Here is a 20,763-nt window from a genome sequence, read left to right on the forward strand (position 1 = left end):
GAGCTGTGTCTTCAACCTACACAGCAGCTTGCTGCAACGCTGGATCCTTAATCCACTGAGTGAAGCCGGGGATGGAACCCACATCCTTACAGAGACAATGCTGGGTCCTTAACCCACTGAACCACAACGGGAACTCCCATCATTTTCTTATCTTCTCAGTTCACTCCCACCGAGCAAATATGCTCTAAGACAGGCTTATAAACACACAATGGTCTGGACCAAGGGGGGTAAGCACTTGAAGATGAGGTTTGTTTAAACAACGTGACCCCAAGAGTCTACCTGAAAGGACCCTCCCCTCCCAGTCGCCGCCTGCGTGGACAAAGCGCCGCGGCTGCATCTCCTCGCACTGTGGACCCTGCCTGCCATGTAAAAGCCTCGACGCCTCCCCTATGGAAACTTTTCCAGGCAGCAAAGGAGAATAAGAAGTGGGAACGATGACCCTTTGCTGACATTACACCCTGTTACTAAATCAGCAGAAAGGCGAGACAGGACCGACTGCAGATAAATCCTTCTGGGTCCTGGGGAGGCTCGAGAGGGCGGAGGAGACGGACAGAGCGATGTGTCAGGAGAGAGATGGCGGCTGTCTTGGTGGAGAATGCTGTTGCAAAATCGCTTTCCATTTCTAAGAATTCGCTCCATCTGTTACCCTCCTAACACTGTCTAGACAATTTCAAAGTATTACATAATTCATAGTGGCTGAACACGTTCCTGTTTACTCCAGAGTTGGTTAACAAAGGTCACTGATAAAATAATCTTTTTAACTGGAATGAAAAACATCTCAACAATCCAAGACACTGAAGAGCTGGCCACACCAGGACTTGCTGATAGTGATTCATGGGTGAAATGAAAGCACAGCAGGCTCGCCGGTCCCTGGTTTCTGGCAAGGTTTTGACAGGTGTCCAAAAATGAGACACCGGCTTGTGTCCACGGTAGAGAAACGGAGACTGTTGTCTGTGGCCAGTCTTTTCATTCTGGGACGGGCTGCGGAGCAAGAGCCTGGAGCTGGGGATGCAGAACCGCCTGTCCAGGGAGGACCCGGGGCCGAGTTCCTGCATAGGGCGCCTCAGAAGCTGTGGAATGCACTTGACGCGGGCACCGAGTGCTAGGACTCAAAGGAAAAGAAGAAGGAAAGGAAGCAGCGCAGAAAGGTGGGGGGGGCATGGAGGGGGTGGTGGCCCCTCCGATCCGCGCTTTGGGACACACGCCAGGATTTGCCCACTGAAAGTGAACAATTGGGTTTGCAATCCCCAAGCTCCCTATTTAAGAGCTGCTTCTCCATTTTTGAGCTCGCAGGCGCTCACAGCTCCTGCCTCACCATTCCCTGGGGCCAGGGGACACTGGGGGTGCCTGTCTGGGGAGATGGGGTGCAGGGCAGACATGCCCTTGTGGAGGTGGGACTTGGGGACAGGCTGACTCTCTGTGACGTTCTGGTCCCCTCTCCATCCCAAGTATTTAGGGACTGGTGGAGCATAAGCAGGTCTTTTCTAGTTAATACCGCCTTTTCTCACAAATGCCATCACTTTTTATTCCACGTGTGTAAAGCGGATACCTGAGGGGTCCAGGCACGGCTTGACCAGCAGGTGGACACCCTAGGAATATCCTTCTTTGGACCCTGGGTGACCCACCACCTGACCTCAGGAGCCCCTCTCTGGCTCTCCGAGTGGGGCCGGTCAGCCTGTGACAGCAGGAGCAGCCCCCAGCCACGGCCTCACACTCTGGTCAGAGCAGAGGCCACGGCTGCATTGCTCTTCTCTATCCAGGATAAACGTGGACATGTTGAAATGGCCCCAGACAGCATCTGAAGAGCAACCGGAGCACGCCTACCGATTTTTCAAAAGCCTGCATCTGCGCGTGGGCGAGAGGTGGGCCACCACGTGGTGCCGAATGAGCCCCGTGTCGCACGGCGAGGTAAGCGGGCGGGAGATTTTGATGGAGGAACTCAGTGGCACAGTCATAGTGAGGCCTTGAAATTTATTCTGATTGATGCTAACACGTTTCAGCCAAGTGATCATAACACGCTGCCTATAAAACTAAATAAAATTTAATTTTGAGAACGAGATTTCACTGAAAAAAAGAAAAAGATTGTGAAGACAATTATACGAGACCTCGGCTCCACCGACTCTCAGAGTGTTGGGAAGCCAGGCTCCTCAGTAAATAGTCCTACATTTGGGTCCACGTTTTGGCGACGTTTATTTGGATTGGCCATGTTAGGAGTCCAGATTTGACCGTAATTCGTTGCTTCAATTTACATGTATGCTAAACTTCAAGTCAAAATTTTACTGTGAATGTGACTTGGTTACTGTACATGACACATATGTGTTATTATCATGGATTAGTATCCGGTAGGCAATTGCCTGGTGAGCATGCATATTCCACGTGGAGATGGATATCTGTATATCTTTATGCTCCCCAAAATTATTTTTAAATTTTGTTTAAATTTTAGTAATTGTTTAAATACATTTTTTTTAGAACTGGAATTAGTTAAACAACAACACTGGTATGCACATAAGCGGACTCTATTTTTTTCCTAATCTGTGGCTCTAATTAAGACCATGTCATTTACATACTAGTAATTTGTATGTATTTCACATTTAATACAAATGACGTACTTGTAATTTACATTCAATTTACGTAGAAAGAGACGTTTAAAGCCTGTTTTCATCCTCTATGGCTGCATTAGAAATTACTCCGAATGTACTGATTTACTGCAGCAAAAATCACGTCCTATCTCCCCCACTTTCTTTGGGTCAGGAATTCAGATAGGACATAGTGGGTACAGCACGCCTCTGCTCCATGACATCTGGAGCTCATCTGGAATGCTCCAGGGCAAGGGCTGGAGTCATCTGAGGACTTAGCTTCATATGTAAGGGAGTTGATGCTGGGCAGGTGTCCCCAATCCCACACCTGGATTCCCCATGTGGCCTGGGCTTCCTCACAATATGGCGGCTGGGTTTCCAGGGTCATCACACAGAGGGGATGGGGAGGGGGACGGGCCATGTCGCCTCTCCTCACCCAGCCTTAGCCCAGGGTAGCATCACCAGTTCGACTGCTCGAGGCAAAACAACAGCAAAGGAACCCCACCTCCCAGGGGAAGGGTAGCAGCATCGCACTGTCCAGAAGTTTGGATGCTGAGACTATGACTTTGACCTTGAGCGACATCAGGTTAGTGGTTAGTTCACATCATTCTCCCCAAAGAAGAGCGATGGGCATGCTGACTCCTGAGCGTGGGCGCTGGCAGGTTGGGCAGAGAGGCGCACATGGGGTCCACTTACTAAGCGTGTAGTTTTAGGTATATTTCAACAAAATTCAATTCATAATAAATCATCCTTCTATTTTAAAGTACTGAGTTAAAAAAAAAAAAAAAATCTTTGCCTCACAGTTTCCAGGGCTTTAAGGCCTGTTCTTTCTGGTCCTGTTCCTGATTAAACCAGGCATCCTGTCTTGGTCTGCACTCACCATTGAAGTCCAGGCTTGAAATATTATTTCACATTAAAAAATCCTGTGGCTCAAGGTCAGTCCAGCAAACGAGGGATGCCAGGCATAAGCTGAAACTGCCACCCCTAAAATGAAATATTTCAGACAATTTTAATCCAAGCACACGTTAAATCCTTCCTGTGCTGCAGATGGCGTGCAAAACACCCAAGGGCCAAGGCGAGGCCAGGGCCACAGGCCCCAGGAAGCCACGGTGGCACTTCCAGGACCCACACCTGCTGCTGCTTCAAAAGCATAGCGGTCTTTTTCTTGGTGTTACCTCTATGGACAATGGACCGTGGTGACATCAGCAACGCATGTCACCCCCTCAAGGCCCCTTGTAGGCAGATGCAGCAGGAGGGCTGGTGGGGGTGGGTCGTGCTCAGAGAGGAGCAGGCTGATTCTTTGCGGGTCGGCATGCTGGATGCAGCTTGTGCTTAAGAATGAGCCAGGACCGTGAGGCTGCGGATTTGGATCCATAGTTCAGCCCAGAGTGACCTCTCTTCTCTCAGTGAATGGATGGAGGGCAGGAAAGGTCAGCGGGAAAGCTCCTGGTGTGTGGCATTTAGGCACCAGCAGGGGAGCACAGAGAATTCCACGCCAGGAGGCCAGCAAGGCCTGCCTGGTCACAGGAGGTGAGTCCCTCCAAGGAAAACAGATCACAGACACGCAGCTCAGGTCCCTAAGAGGTTATCTTTAAGTCCAGCTCAAATTTAAACAACAGGGGCAGCAGAATCACTGAATAATTCCAAAGCAATACTGAGGAAAGGAACACCACCATGGTCAAGTTCAGCTGAAAGTGGCATAATCCTTAGTTTTAATTTTTATTTAGTGTGTGTGTGTGTGTGTGTGTGTGTGTGTGTGTGTGTGTCTGTGTGTGTGTGAAGGCAACTCAGTTCCACTGTGGAATGATACAGAAGATAAACACACAAGTAAGTGGATCACGGATCAGAAAATGGGTTAAGTTCCAGGTAAAATTCACTCAGAAGCTGCGACAGGGTGGGTTTTTTCTTTATCTTTAGAGGAAGGAGTAGACTGTGTTTCATGACACGCAGTTGCCGCCTTTCACCCTCGACGTGCAAGATTCAGCCGAAAGTGGGACTCACATGCCAGTTGTACTGAGACTGCGGTGTCTTTGAAGCAGGGACGTCAGTGATGTCACAGAAATCTCCGTCTGAACAGCGGCGGTCCTGACGTCTTAGCTAATGGGTGTGTGGCCTCGAATGTGAGAATGGTCCCCTTCAAGCCTCCCAACAGCTATAATTTGTGTAAGAAGCAAAGCCTGTCCTGAGCAGAGCCTCGCCCACACCAGTCGATTCTTCATGGCTCCTCACATTTCAAAGCTGTGCCTGGACCGCATCTGGGGATCTGGTTGGACGCAGATTGATTCCGCAGGTCTGGGTGGGCTTGAGGGTCCGCCTTTCTGCCTCCTGGGGATGCCAAGCCCTCATCCTCAGGCCTGGAGAGGGCTTACTGAGTTTGAGAGACACAGATCACCCACTCGCCAGGCCTCCGGTGTCACGGTCAGATCCAGCCATACAGCCCTAAGCCAGACTCGGCTCCTGCCCTCCAAGGGTGCAGGCAAAGAGGGCACGTTTGAAGGTGGGAGCTCTGTGGGTTTGACAGGCTGGGGGTGGTCTCCACACCATGAGAGGCGTTCCGGGGTGGGGGGAATGTCTGGAAAGAGAGGGGTGGCCTGGCGCCCTGAGGATATCTGTGTTTATGGAGACACCACCAGGCGGCCCCAGACGCTCCCTTCAGCCCGGCCTGGGGATAAGAACCGTCCAAGCGGCCGCGGCGGGCTCTGCCCTTTCAGAGGCCTTCGAAGGTCACAGACTGGATGCAGTCACGAGCCAGGACAGAGATGCTATTTATAGAGTGTGCTTGTCCATCGGTATTTCTAGTTCATGTTCCAAATAGATATTTAATTTTTAAAAGAAGATTCCAGCCTACGCATCCTCCCGCTTTCCAGGGTCTTGGGGTGGGGGCAGTGCGGATGTTGTCACCCCCACACAAGGACACGTGGTCCCTCCCGCAGGCCAAGCTTCGGGGCGCAGGGAACCCCCATTCTGGACCCGCTGTCCCCCACCTCCTTGTCTCATTAGACAACATGCAGAAAAACGTGGCTTTTCCTCCCAACACGCGGGGAATTGCCGCTGTGGGTTTGAGGTACCACCACTATCCCTCTTTTTACGTGTCTGTTTTTAACAAAAACATTTTCTCAGCCAGTGGTTGAACGCCCATCAGTTTCTCTGTAATTCTGCAATGATCACTGTTCGAAGTTCAGAGCAGAGACAGCCTTTGGGCCTGTCGGCGAGTATGTACCAAATGCGGACCGTGGGGAAAACCTGGAAGTAATTCCGCTGATTCTCCGCATGGTGATGCTTCAGGTCTGGAGACACAGTTGTGTAAACAAAACAAGTGTTCCTTCTTATGATGATACACATTAACATTCCACCCTATTTAAAGAAACATAAATACTTAGTGCGACTTCTTTTCTAATGAGGTGACTCAACTTGGAAAGCTAGCGTGACGACCAAAACATGTGGAAAACTTTCTGCTCGTAAAAGGCCTCAGGTCCACACTAAGGGGAGGACAGGAAAGCAAAGGAGGTCACATTAGTCCGAGATGGGAGGTTAAGCCTGGTCTGGGCTCAGTCAGGATGAACTGCACAACTTGCGAACCCTTCGGCACAATTTTAGCACTTGAGCAAAGGGCTGGCACAGTTTCAGCTGTTGCTTGACACAGATCTAACATCAGCACTGCAGAACTGAAGTGACATCCTGGGCACCCATGAACCCCCTCATCCAAGGCTATAGCCCCCTTTGCAGACTCCAAGGCCCACTGAGCCCTGTGAGGGGAGCCCAGTAGTGCCCTCCAGAGCCTCCCTCTGCTGTCAGCTCTCAGCCCCTTTTCCTCCCTTGGTGTGGTTTACTCAGCCTAGGTCCTTCCCTCAGCATGGTTTACTCAGCCTAGGTCCTTCCCTCAGCATGGTTTACTCAGCCTAGGTCCTTCCTTCAGCATGGTTTACTCAGCCTAGGTCCTTCCCTCAGCATGGCTTACTCAGCCTAGGTCCTTCCCTCAGCATGGCTTACTCAGCCTCGCTCCTTCCCTCGGGGTAGTTCACTCAGCCTAGGTTCTTAATTAATAATAATATTAATATCACCCCCTCATCTATCGTGATAGACCCTGTTGATTGTCTCATTGAACCAGCACTGACAGGGCTGTCCCAAGGCTTTCAGTGACCCAGAGCACCTGGGCAGGATGGATCAGATGGAGTGGACAAGATTGGGGAGTGACTGGATGGAGGATTGGGAGAAGGAGAAGTTGAGGACTGTGCCAAAGCCTTTCTCCCAAGAGGCCCTGTGCGTGGGCAGGGCGGTCACCCGACTGCAGGAGATACCACCTGAATTTTAATGATTAAGGCTTGGGGTGGCCCCCGAGACCTCTGTAATTAGTTAATAGTAGCTAGGTAATTATGCGCATGAAATTGAACCTGAGATACCTTCATGGAAGGGTGGTCGTGACTGCCTGACACTAATTTTTCTTTTGACCACACCCACGGCACGTGGAAGTTCCTGGGCCAGGACTGAATCCCAGCCGCAGCTGAGACCTATGCCACAGATACAGCAATGCCTGTTCCTTTAACACACTGCCCTGGGGCCGGGGGTCAAACCCACACCGCCACAGCCATCTGGGCCTCTGCAGTCAGATTCTGAAGCCACTGCTCCTTGGTGGGAACTCCCTGACACTATTTATTGGCACGATAGCCTTTCTTCTCCCTCAGGGAACGCCAGCAGCTGGGGTAGGAGAGATAAATTCGAAATGTGGAATTAACAGCTACACACTGTGATGTTCAAACAGATGAGTAAAACCGATTGTATACACAAGGAACTATATTCAATATCTTGTAAGCAGCTATAATAGAAAAGATTTTGAAAAAGAATAGAGGGTTATATACATACAACTGAATTAATTTGCTGTGCACCTGAAACACTGTAAATCAACTATACCTCAATAAGAAAAATATATTTTTTAAAAAAGAAGTGAATGCCACAGATTGACATGCAGAGAGGCAAAATAACTCATGCTTCTGTAGTATTTAATCCACCTCCCAATGACCCACAGGGGAGGTATTATTATTTGCAGCATCCCTCTTAGCAGGCACAGCATGGCCCGTCCAGGACTCACAGCTTGTAAGAGGCATCGGGATTTGCATGTACAGCTTAGTCGCAGAGTTTGTGCCCTTAACCTTTACACCCTGTTGCCTTTATCTGGAATGTGTTGCTTAAGTAGATAACGCCAGCAAGATTCGAATGGTCTTTGGGGAAAAATTATTTCCCCTCTCATCTTTTCATTCTTTCTTGAGTAGTTCCAAAAATATGCGGGCTCCATGATTTCTGCTCCAAAAGAGCTAGCAAGGATTTAATTCTCCTACAGAGTAAAGATGACATCAATTCTCAGGGTTTGACATCTATAAAGTACACAAAATTGCCAGAGAAAGTTTAATTCACATCCCACTTAGTTCCTTTCAGTGACGAAGGATTTCCGTGTCATTTCCCCAGGATGAAATTTCATGGAAACCTCAAGGGCTTGTATTGTTTGTTTTTTATAAATTCAGACTTGACTATAGCAATCTAACAGCACAGTGGGAATGAAGTCAGGTATTTTTTCTAAGGAGAAAATAATGTGTCCCTACTGCCGTATTTGAATTAAGAGAGATGTTTCATTCCACCCTTCAAGAGGTTTTAAAGAACCAATTCCTTAGTAAGAATAAGGTTGTATGTTTTTAGTACAGTTTGGCTCTTGGCTGGAAGTGAAGGCTTCAAGTTCTCATGTGTAATTGGGTTCCTCCTCTGACCTCCCAGGCTTCGTTCCTCTAAGTCACAGTAGACAACTCCTGGCATGTCCAGCAGTCTGGGTATATCAGTCAGTGTATGGACAAGACCCTGGTGCCAACAAAACTGAAGGAACACTCCAAGACAGGGCTGCTTTTTTTCTAATTTTAGCCCATCGTGCCGGACTGAGGATCCATTGTACATATCAGAAGCTAACACGGGAAGTGATTAAAAGTAACAAGATAGAAAGTATCAGAGAAATCGATCCTTTTAGAAGTCAGTGGTTGCCTCTGTCTCGTGGCTGGAAAGCCCTGGAAAGATATTCTTCCTGGGTAAGAATTACCGCGTATAACATCAATTGTTCATGGCAGGACCGTGTAGTATATTAATTCATACCTCAGTGTGAGCGCCTTACCAAGTAACCCCCGAAAGTGAAGAATGAGAGAATCTGGGCTAATAAAATGCCCCAGAGAAGGGATGTAAGGCAGATGGCACAGAGTTCTTTGGGGTTTTCTTAGGACCTTGCCTCCATGGCAAGAAAAACCAAGCTATGGACCTGGTTGACCTGACTGAGCGAGTACATATGGGGGATGGATGGCGAACCAAGCCCTGGTGGCTAAGTCCTAGGTGCTCCGGATGGAATGACCAGGGAGACAGTGGTAGCACGCCTGCTGCCCCCTGCGTCATTCTTCCTGCTCCCCAGGCCCCACCCCCTTGGGACCGTGGTGGCACGCGGTGTGCCTTGTGAGTAAGGTATGAACAGAAGTAGCTGTGGCCGCTCTGGGGAAGTGCTGGAGCTCTAGTGTGGGACTCCCCATGACCTCCTGCGCTGTCCCGAGCACAGCCTCTAGGTACATGGCCAGGGGCTCTGAAACCATCCAGACCCACAGTGGACTCGTCATGAGCTCAGAACAGAGGTTCGTGGCATCCAGCATGGATTCTCTGGCGATTTGTACCTGTAGCATCGCCGAGACCACCAGCAGATGAAGTGCCTGGCCCTGCAGGTGTATGTCCTAGTGACAGATGGACAAGCCAGCTAAACATGGTGTGCTGTCATGTGGAGAGGCCACCTTGAAGGAAGGAGGGAGAGAGTGTGTGAGTCATGGAGCTTGGATGTTTGGGGAAGTTTTTACTGAAGAGATCAGATATCTGAGAAAGAACAAAGAAGGTGCTTCATGAGAAGCTTGAATAAAGCGTGTTCCAGGAAAGGGGAGGGCAGATGCGAATTCCCCGAAGCCAGTGGAGCTCGGCTTATTACTGGAGCAGGAGGAGAGCCAGTAGGGTGGGTCTTGGGCACGGATGAGATGGGAGGTCCAGGGAGCACGCCCACGTCCCCTGGGACCCTGCTGCTTGGTTACCTTTGACATTCTGCATGGCTCCGTGTTCATCAAAAGCCATGGCAGGTTACTGAGCAGGAGGATGACGAGACGTGACCCAGTTTATACTGTAAAGGCCTCAAAAGACTTTTTACACAGGACGTTGACAATGACATTCTTACCAGATGAGTTCAAGAGAGGTTGAGTGCTATTGGGCAGAAAGCATTTCAGTTGACTTCAATTCAACCCCACTCTTTGGAAAACTATTTAAGAGTTTCCTTAAAAGTTAAAAATATTTCTAGCATGCAACCTAGCCATTCCATTCCTAGATATTTACCCACAGCTGAAATAAAAACATATACCCTACAAATACTTGTACATAAACGTTCACAGCAACTTTATTCATTTTAAACCTGAACAGGAAACATCCCAAACACCCATCAGCAAGATGAACAGATACGGGTATTTCCATGCAACGGGGATACCAACACTCACCAATAAAAGGGATTAAACCACTGATGCATGTGACGATGTGTGAGAACCTCAAAATCATTTTGCTGAGCAACAGAAACCAGACACGAAGGATTAAATAATATATACTTATACAACATTCTATCAAAGGTAAGCTAATCTCTAGAGACAGAAACAAGATGTGTGGTTATAAGGGATGAAGGGAGGAACAGACTTGAAAGAGAGGTGGGGAAACCAGGATTTCAGACCCTCTAATGCGGTGTATGTCGAGGTTCATGGCAGTTTTGATTTGCACTTCCCCCATGACAAGTGATGCTGGGTGTCTTTTCACGTGCCTCTTGATCATCTGTACATATTCTTTATAGAGTATCTATACATTCTTCTGGGATTTTATTTTATTTTTTCTTCTTTTTAGGGCCGCACCCGCTGCATACATAATTTCCCAGGCTGGGGGTTGAATTGGTGCTACACCGCAGTTCACGGCAACACCAGATCTGAGCCACATCTTTGACCTACACCACAGCTCAAGGCAACGCCAGATCCTTAACTCACTGAGCAAGGCCAGGGATCGAACCTGCAACCTCATGGGTGCTAGTTGGGTTCGTTACTGCTGAACCACGACGGAAATGCCTGAGATTTTTAATTGAGTTGCTTATCTTAATATTGAGGTGGACACATTGTATTATGTATTAATACAAAACAAATGCCCACCAAAATATATTTTTTAAGAAAAGTTTTCAAGAGCTAAACTTGCAACCTCACCTCCCTCTTTAGGGTCCTTGCCAAGTAATTAAAAAGCCCTAGAGTGTGTTCCCACATCAAAAAGTTCTTCCTTATCCTCCAATCCCTGTATATTGCATGGATTTTAATTAGAAGCGTTCTTTGTGTCCCTGGCTTATCACGTTTGGTCACATGGGCAATCATACTTTAGATGCTCCTTCATTCTATTTGCTGTTGTTTTAAGTAGCGTTTTTACGTATTCACATAAATCTATGCACCTCGATGAGTCTGAGTTTAGCTTGCTTTTGCTTTTGTTTTTGCTTTTTTAGGGCCAAACCCTCGGCATAGGAAGGTCCCAGGCTAGGGGTCTTTTGGAGCTGCAGCTGTTGGCCTACACCACAGCCACAGACACACCTGATCCTTAACCACCGAGTGAGGCCGGGGACCGAACCCACATCCTCATGGGTACTAGTCAGGTTCATAACCCACTGAGCCACAGTGGAAACTCCTGGGTGAGTCTGAGTTTTAAGTGTGTGTGTGGGGGGGTGTGTCCATGTGTGTGTGTGCATTTGTGCAGGTACCGTGTGCACATCACATTTTGATGCTGTAGTTTTGCTGACTTTACAAAAAAGAAGCCTTATCAAAGCTGTGTAATGGTTTAAATCGTTCCGGCACTATCCTTGAGGTTTGAAAGGGAACCACCCATGAAACTGTTTGGACCTGGCACTTTTTTCAAGGGGTAGCACTTTTCATTGAGAAAATAATGGGAGTTGTATGTTTCCAGGAGGTTTTGGCCATGAAATGATGCCGGCGAAGCTTGTGACACTTCAGAACATCAAGCTGCTGTTCGAGGGAAAAGTCCGGTTCAGTGTGTTAGGATTTCAGATGGCTCCCGTCCCAGGAACCCCATCCCTGCCTTGCAAAGGACTTGGAAAGAAGAGACAGTTCGCAAGAATGTCACACCACCAGCCGTTACACCATATCCTTAATAATTCTTAAATATGGAAAGGCTTTACTGGGGGAATTCCAGCCCTGACAATTCCCCTTTGTTACATCTTTCTGTCTCTGAGCAGAGCAGCGGTCTGTCGCTGGGCTCAGAGGGAACATAAAATTACAGGAGGGCGGCCTTATCTTCTGCACGCTTCCCTGGTACGGCGCCCTTTTCCAGAAGGCACCCTTCCTCCAGGGCATCTCTCACGGCACCACCCTCCCTTGGCCGCTTTCTAGGTTATGGGTGCCTAAAATGCGGGTTCTTTCTCTTACCTGGTGTCCTTCTGCATTTCTCATCCCTAAAGCCAAACTTCTTCTCTTGGTGGAAAAATGCCCCACGTGCGGAAGTCACGGGCAACGCCGCGCGCTTCTCCCCGCAACTTCATTGACCTCATTTGCTCAAAATAGACCCCGTCCTAGTGAACAGAGGAACGGAATTAGCAACTGACTTGATTCACACGCACGCTCACACATAAGCTCACCCCTTCTAGAAAAAACCGTTGGGTCATTAACCTGTGATCCAGAAGCAGCTTTCGTGACCTCAGGCAGCAAATAATTCCAGCCTGCGACAGTGTGAGTGACCGTCCCTGACTCTCTTATTTATAGTACAAGGGACAAGAGCATGTCATGGCATAATTGAAAATGCTTCCTCGTTGGTCTTATTCAGCAGCATGTTACTAAAATCTTTGTTAAAAGGTGATGAGCTTGTTAAGCTTTGTTGGGTCTTATAAACCCAGAATGAGCATTTCATCTACGTGGAGTGGAATAATCTGTGTGTTTTTTTTCTTTATGATGAACAATCGTGTTCCAGGTGCCCCGGGAATCCGTGGTAAACTGACTAATCTTCGCCTAACAATGCTAACTAGGACGGTATTTGGACCTGTGTCTTCCAGACACTCTTGGGGCCGTGACTTGGTCGTAGATCCTCAGGTTGACATGAAAAGCTCTCAGCTCACATTCCTTTGTGAGCAGAATTTCTGACAAAAACTTACACATTGTAATTTTAAAGGTAATTATTATTTTCTTTTTGGAAGGCAGAAAATACTGTGCCTTTCAGGATGTTCCTTGTGAAAAGTCACAGGACTTCCTACCAAGACATCCTTCTTAGTAATTCTCCATGTTGACGGCAATTTGAGGGCAAGGCAGGCTTGTGGCCAAATCGGGCCACTCTTAGAAAAAGAGGATGTAGCTCCTGCATCCCACAGGGGGACACTCCAGACGGTTGGCCTGACTCGTTGGCACAAGGGCAAGTGTCCCTGGAGAAACCATTTTCCTGAAGGGGAAATGGCAGATCAGTTTCAATGGCAGGGGGACGAATCAACAGGAGGAAAACCCTGCGTGGCCAGGTCATCTCTCCGAAGAGACGGTATTCAGAGAAGGTCTGGTAGCCATGAGCGGGGGGCGGATCGAAGGCGCCCTTCCTTATGTCGGTTAATAAGTCTGGAATTGAAAGCTATGGAAACAAGTAAACCATAAATAAAGCAGAAACATGCGAAAATACTTGGCAAGCCTCACTGCATACTTTGGAGGCTATGGATGAAGTAACTGGGAACACCACTGAAGTTAATGCGAAATAAATGAATTGTTTGGTGGAGGGACTTGGCAGACAGGAATACACAAAAGAACAGCCTGGGATTATTACTGAAATACGGCAAAGCTGTGGATCTTTGCCAGCTTTTCAGTGACTCAATAAGCTGTGACGTTTATAAAAAGCATAGTATGTCCTACGCTTCTAAATTTATACCACAAATATCAACAAAACTGTCCAGATAGAATTTGTATTCTGGCTGTGGCTCTTAACTATAAAATATTGGCATATATGCACATAAAACAAAATGTTGGCTTATTGGAATGTTGTGTTTTCTTCTTTAATTAGGACTTTGACTTACATTGATCTGCAGGTGGAAAATGCCCTTTCATTTCAGCATGTTTCTAATGATCTCGCAGATTTTAGAATCAGGACCTCAGACACCCACCCTCCCCTCCCTTCCTTCCTTCCGTCCTTCCTTCAGTTCGGCCGGTCAGCCCACTCTCCTAACTAAGAACCAACCGGGAGTTAGTGACTCCCCGATGAGGTCACTTAATTGTTCAACGGAGCTGATGCCGTTTGATAAGCATTTGACACCCAGCAAAGTTCAAGTGTCCAGCTAATGAAAATCATTTAGGATCGTGAAATAGGATTCCCAGAACCTCCATGAGGATGCATGTTTTTAAGCATGAATTCTAGCCAGGAGTCTCTGAAATAGCCCTCAAAGCAAAACAGAGACAGACACCCAGACAGAAAACAAACTTACGATTACCAAAGGGGCAAGCGGGGTGCGGCGGGGGTATAAGTTAGAAGGATGGGATTAACAGGTACTACTGCATATAAAACAGGTAAACAACAGGGACCTGCTGCATAGCACAGGCAAATCTACTTGATACCTTCTAATAGTGGAAAAGAATCTGGAAAAGAACGTATGTGTATAAGACTGAATCACGTTGTCATACACCTGAAACTAACACATTGGAAACCAACTACGCTTCAATTTTAAACATTAAATTAAAATGTGAACATGGCAAAGCATAATGGCATGTATTACGCATGTCTTAGAAAGAAAATTTTATCCGCAGAGCTATAATCTGAAACTGAAGAGCATCTGACACGTGTTCTCTTTGCTGTCCCAAGCAGAGCAAACTGCCAGACAGACAGACAGCGATCGGAGAGGTCCTTCTCCCTCCACTCTCTACTGCCCTCCCCCTGCAGCAGGAAACTTGGCAGCCAGTGCTCTGCTATAAATGGGTGTTGTGACAGCAACACAGCAACACAACCATCATTCTCCATCCTCCTGCCATGTCCGCACAAAAATAAGAGAAAAGAAGGGACGTCGCAGTCTGGGAGACACGGGAAATTCTGGATCGTGCCGTCCTGATGAGACAGTGTTTCTGGAGGAGGCAGAGTGGCGAGGTGGCCAAGCCGGGGGGAGTGTGTGCACCCTGTGAGGTCAGGGCCCCCCAAGACCCACCGGGGCGCTGAGTGGGTGCTCTGTGTGGGCCACCCCACCTGGAAGTTCAGCCGACATGGACAGAGCTCCAGCTACCCTCCAACTCCCGTCACCTGAGTGAAAGGGCACCTCTCACACAGGGACACAGGGACGCTGGGGGCTGGCCTTGATCTGCCCGGGTCTGGTTGAGCTCCTTTCAGGCTGAATTATATATTCACAGGCACCCACACAGAAAGCCTGGGACTCGCCCAACAGGTCAGGGAAATGAAGTCACCCCCCAAATGGAAAAACCAGGAAAAACCTCCAAAAGCCGACCCCGTATCTCGAACAGGGCTTTTTTTCTAGGTTGTTGCATGACTTTAACGGGCTTCAGCAAAGGTCTCCAGGAAGCCGAGGGAAGGCCCAAAACACTTACGAGAAAGGGGATGAGGAGGAGAAAATGAAAAATTAAAATAAGCGCAAGAAAGGAAGGAAATCGGCACAGAGTGAACGGTGAATGGGTCACAACTGTGGGGGACCCTTGACGAGCCCCCCCAAACCCCAGTGCAGAAGAACCGGGTTAAAGGCCCCGAAGAACAACACAGACCCTGAGTTTATGCGGAGCCGAGACTGGACACAGGGTTGGGGAAAAGGACTAAGAGGTACGGATCGAAGCACACAGTTAAAGGGCAATTTACAGAAATAAACATCTGGAAGCACTGAATGTTTATGGCAAAATCATCAGGAAAATTGCCACCAGCCTGCAGGCCGTAAACAAGTTTTCTTAAAAGAAACAAATATCAAATTGCCCTCAGATTTCACAAAACCCAGGAGACGTATTAGAAGACAAAAGGGAATATAAAATACTGTGCGGTGTTGAAGAGGAGCAATAAGGCAAAATGGGCAAAAATGAAGCAAGTACACACAAAAAAGGAGCGATTGCTAATGTTGCAGGGATACAGCATGAAGGTCCAGTTACACCTGCGTATATATACATACGTCTTCTTTTTCCTATTCTTTTCCATTATGATTGATTACGGGATCCTGAGTATCCTCCCCTCTGCTGAACAGGAGGGCCTGGTTGTTTATCTGTTTTGTAGAGAGAGAGGCGTGAATCTCTTCATCCCAAACTCCTAATCTATCCCTCCTTCCCCCCCTTTCGCCTGTGGTAGCGGCAAATTCGTTCTCTCTGTCTGTGCATCTGTTTCTGTTTTGTAAAGAAGTTCATTCGTATCATTTTTCAGCGTCCTCGAGAAGTGATATCATGTGATAACTGGTCTTTGTCGGACTTCTCGTGGCAGAATCTCGTCTAGGTCCCTCCATGTTGTCGTAAACGGCGTTATTTCCTTCCTTTTAACGGCTGAGTAATAGCCCACCGTGTACACGTACCACGGCTTCTTCATCCCTCTGTCGAAGCACATTCCGGTGGCTTCCTTGTTTCGGCTGTTGTGAGAAGTGCCACAGTGGACGCTGGGGTGCATATCTTTTCTTCTTTCTTTCTTCCTTTTTTTTTTTGGCTTTTTAGTGCCACAGCTGCAGCAGCACATGGAAGTTCCCAGCTGGGAGTCAACTCGGAGCTGTAGCTGCCGGCCTACACCACAACCACAGCAACACAGAATCTGAGCCTCGTCTGTGACCTATACAACAGCTCACAGCAACACCAGATCCTTAACCCACTGAGGGAGGCCAGGGCTCGAACCCATCACCTCTTGGATACTAGTCAGGTACGTTTCTGCTGGGCCACGATGGGGACTCCTGGGGTTCACGTATCTTTTCAAATTAGAGTTTCCATCTTTTCCGGATATATGCCTGGGTATGGGATTGCTGGATCATGTGGCAACTCTATCCTTTAAAAACAAAACATCGAGACCACCAAATAGCAAAAGCTATCTTCAGAGGCAAACGTCTCATCCTAAAATATTGTCATTATTAAAAATTAAAGAAATAGAGATAAACTTAGCATCTAATTTAGGAAGGTAGAGAAACGAGCCTTGAGAAAAAGAGGCATTTTTATAAAAGCATCAAGATTTATTCTAACTTCCTCATGAATGCCCCGGATTTCACAGAGGCTGTGACAGTGGACCGGCTGGTTAGTCACTGCAGTGCAACATTCATGCACCCTTTCTGGGGACACGTAGTCCACTGGATCCCGGTAGGGGTGCCCAGGCAGAGGACACACTGGGGGAGCCATTCTGACCTCCCAGTGACGGCCAGGTCACCCTCCCCACATGCTGGATGGAGTGGGGATGGCGGGAGAGGGCATTCCTGAGCCATCGGAGGTTGACCATCCTGGAAGGAGGTGAACTTTCTGGAAGAAGTACAGGTGGGTATGGACAGCAAGCCTCACCCCATGGGGGCTGAGAGCAGGAGTGAGGGCGAACGTCTGTCCTGGGCAGCTTGGAAAAGTCATGACCCCTTTTGAGGATTGGTTGGTGATGAAAATCATACCTGGAATCTCCTGTGGTGTCAGGACCATAGGCTGAGACAGGGCTCCTTGAGACCTGGGAAGAATTTGCAGTGATGCGGGCGAATGATGGCCCCACAATCTCATGATGGAAAAGGCTGGTCTGCCATGTCTGTTCTAACAGATAACGTGCACCCGTATCTTCTCTCCCTGAGATGAAAGCGCTCTGTCCTGATTTTTACACGAGGATTTGCGTGACCTTCTTTGAAACAAAAAGCTGTTGCAGCATCTGCTTTGAGCACAGATACTGCGTTGTTACGATCCTCCAGGACATTCTTTTGCTTCGGCTCTCTCTTAGTTTCAAAACATTTTTACACGTCTCACCAGGCCTATAGAACAGTAACGGTGAATTATTATTCTTGTGTGTCATTGGGTGAATTTTCAAAGATTTTTCCTATGGAAAAACTGAATTAAGAACGAATGGGGAATGCACCAAAGGAGCTCTTCAATACAGCAAATAAGAAAGAAAGAAAGGGAGGAGGGGGGGTGGAGGGGGGAGAAGGAGGGAAGGAAGCGGGGGGGAGGGAGGGAGGGTCCCAAAGGCAGACCACGTAAGGTGATCTCACCACCAACCAGCCCTGCCTCCGTGCAGAGGAGGCCGTGGGGGCAGACTGTAATTTCCGCAAGTGCTGCCTCGGTGGCTCCTGTTGTGCGTCTCTTCCCACACCGTAACTCTAGCACCGCCCCATCAGCAGGTGTAATCTAATTCCTCCTCCCGCGAGCCTGGGAGCTTGTGACGGCTCCGCCCCAGACGTGTGGAGGAAGAGATTCCCTGGGTCACGAAAGGCCTCCTTCGCTGGCGCATCACCCGGCGCCTGGGGTGGCAGGTACAAGTCAGACATCTGGAGGCGGCCGTGTTGGGAGGAAGCGCAGCCACACGGAGGTCGTGGGGTTCGCGCTGGTCGGTGTTCCTAGTCTTGTCATCCCGGCCCAGACATCAGACTGGGCCATCAAGCCTTCACGTGGTCCCCAACCACAGGGTCACCCGGAGTCCTTCCAGCTGAGACCATCCTGGAGCAGAGCCCGTCCCCAGACCTACATGACTTGTGACTTCAGGTGCGAAGTTCTGTGTAAGCAGAACTGCTGTGGGTTGAGTTGTGTGTCCTCAGAATTTATACACTGAGTTGTGTGCCCTCGAAACCCTAAGTCCCGCTACCTCAGGTTGTGACCTTGTTTGGTCATTACAGGTGGAATTGGTCAGGATGACGTCAGGTGGAGTGGGTGTCTAATCCCATATGACCAGTGCCCTCACATAAAGGGGACACGGGGACACGGACACCGCACGGGGAAGCTGGAAGCAGAGATGGGGTGATGCCAAAAGCCAGAGGTGGCCCCCAAAGCCTCAGGAGCTGGGAGGGAGGCTGGCATGGGTTCTCCCCGGGGCCTGGGACAGAACCAGCCCTGCAGATGCGCTGAGCCCGGTCTTCTGACCCACAGACCCAGACACAATCCGTGTCTGTCCTTTAAGCCACCGAGCATGTGGTCCTCTGTCAAGATAGCCACGGAAAACTAAAGCAGCCATGAAACCTTGGCTACTGGTGTGGGAGACCATGTCACGAGTTCGCGTCCGTTTGGCCTAAAAGACACCTGTTTGTGGGGTGACTTGGCTGCATTGTGCCTTTGGCCTAAGCAGTTAGCCGGAGGAGTCTGGTAAATCTCTAGATCTGGGTCCTCCACTCCTTTTCTTACCTGCCTTTCATACTTTCACAAGTGGTGGCTGCAAGTGCAGCTCAGAATGGAAGCCCAGGCAAAGCCCTGCCCAGGAGCCCCCAGGTCATCCTAAGTCATCAACAAACACTCGGCGACATCACCCCACAGAGGCAGAGTCACCTGCGACTACATCTCCGATTCGACCCCTACCCTGGGAACCTCCATATGCCGCGGGTGCAGCCCTAGAAAAGATAAAAAGGCCGAAAACATGAAAAAGTAAAAAAATAAAAGCGTTATCTGCCAAGGGGCCTCTCCTCAGCACCAGAAGGTCTGGGCATCCATGACACAAAGGGGCTTGAGTACCTTCGTGCCTCAGAAACGTGCACCAGGGCTTTATAACAACCATCCTCAGAGCTCCTGTGGTGGCGCAGCAGTAACGAACCAACCAGTATCCATGGGGATGTGAACTCCACCCCTGGCCTCGCTCAGTGGGTTTTAAGGATCCACTATTGCTGTGAGCTGTGGCGTGGGCTGGCAGCTGCAGCTCCAATTCGACCCCTTGTCTGGGAATCTCCATATGCCGCAGAGGGGGCCATGAAAAGAAAAAAAAAACTGGCCCCAGGCACAGAGGCTGCAGGTTTGTGCACTGCACCCCCTGTCATTGCGGACCCGACAATCACGCCCCCAGTTTCTCCGTGTCTAGATTTTGGATCCCGTGTGGCTTCACATCACAGCTCCTGATCCCAGCTGGGTCGCCTTGCTAAACAGAGTGGACTCACCCGACCGCACTAACCCAGACAGCGTTCCTCACGCCTGCTGCTCAGGGTCCCCTAGGGGCGTCAGCAGCCTGGGCCATCACTTCCTGTCTGGGCACCCAGGGCTGCCTGGCTGGGGCCGCACCTCCAGTCTGGTCCCCCAACTAGAGAGCAGCACCCCCACACGACCTGTGCGATGCCAGATGCTCCAGAAGCATGGGGTCCCCATGTGACACCCCGTCTTCCATACCCCAGGGTGCCCTGCCAGAATGCACCTAGATCCCAACCAATTCCAGCCCATCCTTCAGGACCAAGCTCCTGATCCTCGAAATTAACAACTCTTCCTGTAACAATTCCTGGTTGCCTGAAAACAGGCAAAAACAGTCCCCTAGAAAGACTGACGTCTGTTAGAGAATGACTAATAAAAATTGAGTACGTATTTGAGTGCCAAGTAGAGCCTAAGGGCGGGCAGAGGAGAAAGTGGAAGGCAGGCTGGCAAAGGTGCCCGATTTTACCAATGAGAAGCTTCAAAACTCCCCTCTGGGTTAGAAGGCGACTCCCCCACCCCCAGAGCCTTGCAGGTAATTGAGGGTGGGCTTGACCAGAAGGATGTCCATGACGGCCCCCCAAGCTCTTCTCCAGGGAGGGGTTCACAGCTGTTTAGAAAACCGCCCACTGACAGCGGTCTCCAGTTTGCTTTCAGGGTCCTGTGTTTTCAGCTGCATCTCGGATCACAAGCTGCTGTGCTGGAGGGGCTGCCGTGATCGCTTTGATTTTTGTCTGGCTGCCTTCCACCTCATCTTCCTCCCTGGCTACAGTCTTCAAAATCTGAGGCATTTTCTGCTCTGCTTCAGCAGAGATCTTTAGTCTGGTCCCTGGGCACAGCTGGCGTCCACTTCCTCTGCAATGCCCAAGCCAGTCTCTGGCAGGACAGAACGCAACTGCCCTGCAGCTCGGGTGATAACCAGACGCGTCCATCTCTCCTGCACTGAGATCATAAGGAAATTATTTTTCTGTTTCCTAATACGCTTATGAAAGTGTTTTCCATCCGATTCAGAAGGTAGCTCGTTTGCTCTGGACCATCTCCAGGATCCACTGCTCAGTCATTTTTGCTTTTGACTCCAA

At 49.2% G+C, this 20,763-nt stretch overlaps 3 long non-coding RNA genes across 3 annotated transcripts; 2 read left to right on the forward strand and 1 right to left on the reverse strand.

Annotated features, from left to right (window-relative positions):
* On the forward strand, positions 683 to 5,411 carry LOC106505360. Its single transcript, XR_002336771.1, has 3 exons — positions 683 to 1,148; positions 1,761 to 1,908; positions 4,494 to 5,411. It is a non-coding gene; the product is annotated as an uncharacterized LOC106505360 (long non-coding RNA).
* On the reverse strand, positions 4,313 to 16,320 carry LOC106505361. The gene is made up of 2 exons (XR_001299694.2): positions 12,080 to 16,320; positions 4,313 to 5,930 (listed from the first exon to the last, which is right to left on the reverse strand). It is a non-coding gene; the product is annotated as an uncharacterized LOC106505361 (long non-coding RNA).
* Positions 11,288 to 13,657, forward strand: LOC110255860. The gene is made up of 2 exons (XR_002336772.1): positions 11,288 to 11,328; positions 11,601 to 13,657. It is a non-coding gene; the product is annotated as an uncharacterized LOC110255860 (long non-coding RNA).

The sequence above is a fragment of the Sus scrofa genome, chromosome 11 (assembly GCF_000003025.6).
Source record: "Sus scrofa isolate TJ Tabasco breed Duroc chromosome 11, Sscrofa11.1, whole genome shotgun sequence".
Lineage (NCBI taxonomy): Eukaryota > Metazoa > Chordata > Mammalia > Artiodactyla > Suidae > Sus > Sus scrofa.